The sequence below is a fragment of the Fragaria vesca genome, linkage group LG6, assembly GCF_000184155.1.
Source record: "Fragaria vesca subsp. vesca linkage group LG6, FraVesHawaii_1.0, whole genome shotgun sequence".
Taxonomy (NCBI): Eukaryota; Viridiplantae; Streptophyta; class Magnoliopsida; order Rosales; family Rosaceae; genus Fragaria; species Fragaria vesca.
The window spans coordinates 13657278-13664236 of record NC_020496.1 but is presented as its reverse complement, the minus strand read 5'-3'; the positions used below and the strand labels follow the sequence as shown (position 1 = coordinate 13664236).

The 6959-nt window shown below is 36.2% G+C and overlaps 1 non-coding gene across 1 annotated transcript; it reads left to right on the top strand.

Annotated features, from left to right (window-relative positions):
• The first annotated feature begins 797 nt into the window (after positions 1-797).
• On the top strand, positions 798-4793 carry LOC101315357. The gene is made up of 5 exons (XR_184902.1): positions 798-1028; positions 3003-3266; positions 3938-4182; positions 4292-4492; positions 4598-4793. It is a non-coding gene; the product is annotated as an uncharacterized LOC101315357 (transcript).
• Positions 4794-6959: the final 2166 nt, after the last annotated feature.

Sequence of the window (6959 nt, the reverse complement as noted above, 5' to 3'; positions counted from 1 at the left end):
TCATAGATGAAGAATACATAGAGGATGATGAGTATTCTGACCAAACTGAGGAGGAGGATGATTCGGACGACTCAGATTATCATGAGTACGATTAATGTAACCATTATTGTGGATTTCGATCGGTTAAATCTACTTGTAATAATTTGGCATAACTTAGGATATGTATTTTTAAATTAATTTGTAACCATTAATTATTCATGCAAATTAAATTTCCATTTTTAATTTCTACGTACATGTGTAATTAATTTTTAAAATGCATGCATATATATGTATGTTTTTTTATGTACGAATACTTACGTGGAGTAAGTACAGTTGGGTTTAGTTTGATAAGTTACATGAAAATACTCAGATGTAAATATAATAAAATGTCCAAAAATTTAAAAAAAATACTTGGTCGACGGAACTTGACGAATTTATCGCCTTAGAGGTACTAAGGCGACTTTCCGTCGCTTAGGATCCGCGAAATATTAGGCGGTTAAATAAAATTTTATGTCACTTAGGCGACGGAAATTGAATAAGTCGTCGACTTGGTCGAACCAAGGCGACGGAATTTGAATATGTTGTCAACTTGGTACGACTAAGGCGACGGAAAGTAGTTGTTTCTGTCACCTAAGATCCTGAAATATTAGGCGGGTGAATTTTACGTCTTTTTTTTGGGCCAAAATTTAATTTGTTAGGCGACAAATATTTTTTCTTGTTCCGTCGGGTAAGATAAAATCGATACAGACTGAACACTTGAGTCTTTTCTTGGTCTGAAACCCACTCTAATCCCTAAATACCTTCGAACAAAACAGAGCTGCGCCACTCCTCCGCCCACCACCTCCGCCAACCGCCTCGACCTATCGAAGACCCCATCCACCCATCGGCAACCGCATCCAGTGATCAAGAGACTCATCGCAACCGCGCGCATCCACCCACCTCCTCCACTAATCGCCACCGCATCCACCCGGCGCTCCGATCTCCCTGCTCCCACCTTCTCGCCGCCTCCAGTCTCGCCACCGCATCAACCCTAAATCCCCGATACTGAGGTCTGTATTCGATCTCTCGTATGCCCCGTTTTCACTATGAACTTAATTTGTTGTGTTTGCTTATATTTTCTTTACTCACTGTTATATATCTGTTTGGCAAGTGCATTAGCATTTAACTGGAATTCGTGTATCTCAAAACTACTGCATTCTGCTTGTACTAACTCATATTACAAAAAAGGGAAAAGGACCATTTGCACAATATTATTAACCTATTTTAGCAGGCATTGGACAGTTAGCCATTAGCAATTAGCTTATGTTATTGTAATCAACTCTGGCCGAACGTAGATAGAGAAGCTCCTTTTTGTTCCCTTCTCTCAGTCATGCAACATACCACACAGAAGAGAGCATGAGAACATGTACTTGGCTTTTAACTTTGCTTGCTCTTACTGAGCAGATGGAATTGAGTTACTTATGTTGAGTTAGCTAGCTTTGTTCTTGATTCCCTCATTCTAATGCGTAGCTGATATTATTGAATTATGGAAACATGGGATGAACTTCAAACTAGCTATGCAGTTTTATTCTAATTTTTGGCCTTCACAAATAATGGCATAGATTAGTCGTGGAAATGATCCGATAATGATGGTGTTAAATGAGGATCACGAATTGATTGATTTTATGGATAGTAGAATGTACCATGATTCTTATTCATCTACTTTTTTTGACAAACTAGCTTATTAGTGAGTTTTATCCACTAGATAGGTATATTTTTAGTTTTATACAAAAGAGATGCTTAATTTAAATGAAGTAGGTTCGATTATACAGTTGAATACAGTGGCTTCACAATCATATATGTGATTAGTGATTAGTCAAGCTTGGATTGGAGCTGTTTTGCTTTTGTATAGTCAGACTCTAAAAATGAAGAAGCTAGCTAGCAATTATGGTTGTGATGACATTGGTACACTATCGGTTAAAAATTTTCCAATGCATATATAATGAGGAACTTTATTTTTAATTTGATGGAGTGCCTAGCTATATATTAAGGTTGATGAATGCTTTTCATATATGTGAAAGAAAGTCTTATCTTGATTTTGCTGCTTAGATGCATTTTCAGTTGTTGTTCAGCTCAGTTCTATATGCTTCCAAATTTAGTTTAATGATCAATTTAGAAAGGGTCTCCATCAAACCAGTTAAAGGTTAATTATATTACAATGGAGTGCAGCAATCTTATTAGTTATTGCTCAGTTCATAACCAAAACCATATATATCCTTATACTGAGTTAACTAGCTTGTTTGAAATAAAATTTAGTTTCAGTTCTACTGAGCTTATACTGGGATTGATATATTAAAGTTTATTGTAAGTTACATGTTGAGATTTAAGGGAAATGAATGGTGAAGGTGATGTTAGCTTGTGGCCTAAAATACATATGCAGTGAGCAGTTTTCTGAGATTTTGAACCAGTTAGCTTCTTTCTGAAAACTGTGCAATTCAGTTGATTGTTTGAACTTGGTATCTTCATGAAAGTTACAGTAGACATGTTAAAGATCGTCTCATAATTGGAATTTCTTGAAAACGATTTTCCTATATTTAGTTATAATTTTTGAAAGTTGATAGTTTGCATCAAGAAATTCTGAAATCTTCACTTAATCCTTGTTTGTTTTATCATATATGTATGCACCTTTCTCTCATGCCTATGCTTTCCTTGTTTATTCTATCATATATGTATGCACCGTACCTTTCTCTCATGCCTATGCTTTTCTTTTTTTTTTTCTTTTTTTTTTAATTTATCCAAAAAAAAAAATTAACCAGTATCACATTGTATGTTCTGCTTAAGTGGCTAAGTGGCTCACAGCTTTTGTTAGTGTTTTTGTATCCACAGTGCATCAAGTAACTAAAAAAAAAAAAAATCAAGGGCTAGAAAAAGGACAAGTTGTTTGTTATCATGTTATTTTTTTTTATGGATATTATTTTTCATAATCTTATCTATTACTCACTCATTTACTGTGGACTAACAATTGTGTGTTATTCATGTGCAAGATGGTGATCGTGGGGAAGAGGAAGGACCGAGCCACTAAGGCCAGTGCTTTGATGGAGTCTATACGGCAAAGCGTCGGCTCAGCTAGCAGTAGCAGCCACCCTACTCCCATACCGGCTGAGACAGTACCACCAGGGGCTCCCCCTTGATCGTGAGGCCCCCTACCGTTGATACTAGTTCAACGGGATCTCCATCATCTACACCGACACCTGAATCTGCAAGACGCATCGTCGACAACGCTTGTTTGAAAGTTAGAAGCCCAATAGGTAAATATATTAATTCCTCTTATACTTGTATTAATTTATTAGAATTTGTCTTATAGCATTAAATATCCTAATGTTTTGTATATACAATTTTTTTTTTAAATATTTTGGTAGGGCAGTTGAATTATAGCTAGTGAGAGTTTGGTGTGCTTTGGTGAATTATAGTGAATTTCTAAAGTGAATTGTAGAAGTCTAAGTGCAATTAAGAAGTCTAGTTATATGATGCTAATTTAGAATTGTTGGCTTTATGAACAAGCTAAGAACAATTATTTGCATATGGAATTTTTATATGTGATTCTGGATAGTTTGGGATGCAAGGGAGAGATAGATGATAATAAGATTGAAGCAGAAACTGTTTGAAGAAGTAAGCAGTAAGCAGTAAGCAGGGGTGCCTACATGCTGGGCCCAGGGTGCCTGCATGTGCGCCCCGGGGTGCCTGCATGCGAGCCCCGGGGTGCCAGCAGCTCGCCCTGGGGTGCACCCGAGGGCGCGCATGCAGACACCCCTACTTACTGCTTATTGCTTCAAGTGTTACTGTCCCTGCTTACTGCTTATTGCTTCAAGTGTTACTGTTTTAGGTGCTAATGGAAATGTTGAGCAAGCTTGTTTATTAATTGATGTATTTGTCTTATAGCATTAAATATCCTAATGTTTTGTATATATATTAATTGTAGCTCCGGCCCCGAAAAAGAAGCGGGGTTTATGTTTTGAAAAGAAGACGGAGGATATCGTTGCACAAACGGGGCAGAAGATCAAGCTGGAGTATTGCCCCCGTGTAAAAGGCCTTAGCGTGAGGAGGATAAACGGCTTGGTGGCGCATGATACCGGTTCCGCCATACGGAGTCTGGTGGGAATGTGGGCAAGGACGTTCTACGACCTTGATCAGGAGGAGAAGTGGAAGGTGTGGAATGCAATGTCGGTAAGTAACTGAAAACAGTTTGAAAAATAAAACTTAATTACATTTTTTTTTTTTTTATTTTTTCTTTAGTGTTTAACATGAGAAATTTTTTTTAATTTTGTTTACTTAGCCGAAGTACGAGTGGGATGAAAATGATGAGCCAATGTTCAATTGGATATTGAAGAGGGCACAAGACAGGTACAAGGACTAGAAGTACCAGTGTCACAAAACTTATCTGAAGGAAGGGCCCTCTGGCATGCCTTCAGATTTCATTGGGAGAGAGGACTAGTGGGAGTTTCTATGCGAGCACTTCGAGTCAGATACGTTCAAGGTGATTTTTAAAATTACCTTCATTGTTTCCCTTGTAATTTTTTAAATTACCTTTATTGTTTCCCTTGTATTTTACTAATCTATTTAATATTTTTTCGTGTATTAGAGACTCTCCTTGACAAACAAGCAGAACCGTGGGGAGAAGACTATGCACCACCACACGGGGTCTTCTCTTATCATCTACACAATGGAGGAACTCATAATACAAGGGGAGCAGCTTTCAATTATCAAAGGTTTTGAGAAGACCTATGTCAGGGCCGGTGATGAAGATACGACCAAGAAATATGTAAGTGTTTAAGTCCTTTTACTATTATGTAAGCTTAGCAAATAGTTCAAGCATGTGTAAATCCGGCTATTGGTATAAATATGAGACCATTAAGTTGAATGTAGGCACTGTCCAATTAGAATGTCATGTTTTCCTGTCTTCTTAACTAAAACAAAAAAAGTGTTATTATCATTGTCATTAATTAAGATGTGTAGTTTTAGGGTGTGTTTTAAGTTTTCATGTGATGGGATTGGCGAAGCCTAGTTTTAGGGTGAGAAGCCTAGATTTGGTGTATTAGAGACTAGTAATTGGAAGGCATAAGATTGAGCTATCTATATATGAGTAGTGTTATATAGTTATATATAGTAGGCACTGAACATGGATGACTTGAGTTAGCACTGAACAGGGCTAACAGTAGGCACTGTCCAATTAGCTAACAGTAGGCACTGAACATAGTGTATTGGCTAAAACCAGGGAGTGATAGGAAAATCTTGTTGGTGTATATATATATATATATATATATATATATAGGGCCCTTCCAATGAGGGATCCTTTTTTTTGTTCATTTCTAGGGATAAATCATTTGACGAACTTTTCGATCACAAAATCAAATCTCCACCGTTCAGTTCGTTGGGCTATATGAATAGATCACTTATGTAAATTTTTAAAAAATTTGGTGATGGTTATGTCATCTAAATGAGAGATTTATTTTTAATAGCAAATTACATATACATCCTCCAAAAAGATTTGAAACACAAATAAATCCACTTGTGTTGTTGTTAAACAAATAAGGACAGTTTTTAACAATTAAGGACAATCTTTTTTCTACATGCCATGTGTCATGGTTTAATTTACCAAACTAACCATACACTAATTAAATATCTTTTTAGAAGAGAAAAGTCTCCTTTTGAGATTTTTAGTAAATGGAATTCAGTAGCATGTTTTCAATAATTTATTGTAGTAGTAATAGTTAATTCCAGTGTAGTAGCAGGGGTTAACATCCTAATAGAACTAGTAGCAGTTAATTCCAGTAGAAGTAGTAGCAGGGGTTAACATCCCAATAGTAGTAGCAGTTAATTCCAGTAGAAATAGTGTCATGGGTTAACCTTCCAGTAGAAAGTAGTAGTAGAGGTTAACATCCCAGTAGAAGTAGTAGCAGGTTTTTAGTGGCTCAGCTAATGTAGTAGCATGTTTTGCTGGAAACCTACACTTTCAACATATGTAGTAGCAGGGTTTTAGTGGTTCAGCTAGTATAGTAGCAGCTTCAGTAAGTGCAGTAGCAGGTTTTTAGTGGCTCAGCTAATGTAGTAGCATGTTTTGCTGGAAAGCTACATTTCCAACAGATGTAGTAGCAGGGTTTTAGTGGTTCAGTTAGTGTAGTAGCAGCTTTAGTAAGTGCAGTAGCAAGTTTTCAGTGACTCAGCTAATGAAATAGCAGTTATTTTCAGTACGTATAGTAATAACAGGTTTTTAGTGGTTCAGCTAGTGTAGTAGCAGTTACTTCCAATAAATGCAGTAGCAGCTATTTCCAATAAATGTAGTAGCATGTTTTCAGTGGCTCAGCCGATATAGTAGCAACTACTTCCGGTAAGTGCAGTAGCAAAGCTATTTCCAGTAAATTTAGTAGCAGGTTTTTAGTGACTCAGTTATTGTAGTAGCAGTTATTTTCAAAAAAATGCAGCAGCATGTTTTTAATGGCTCAATTAGTTGGTAGAAAGACTAGCAACTATTTCCTAAAATGCAGTAACAAGGTATTACCAGTGGAGTAGTAGCAAGTTTTTAGTGACTCAGCTAGTGTTATAGCATCAACTTTTAGAAAATACAGTAGCATGTATTTAGTGAAATCAATAAATAGTAGCTTAATTAACACATATTAGTATAAACTTCATCAGATTATCTTGTCTATAAATTGTTATTCTAATGTGCAAAAATGGATTTATTCCCACATCATGATTACTGAATCAGTAGCAATTTAATAATATGTAAAAGGGTTTTGTATAACAACAACCTCATTGATGACTTTCATCAAACACCTTATGTGCATAACTCCCATTGTGCTTAAAAACCCAAAAAAAGATAATCAAATCTTATGAAACAAATACACCAATTTGCCTAAAATCAATACAAGTTTCCCAAACAAAATCATGATCATTATTGAATCAAATTAAACAGACCCAACTCTAATTTGGAAATGGGACATGGA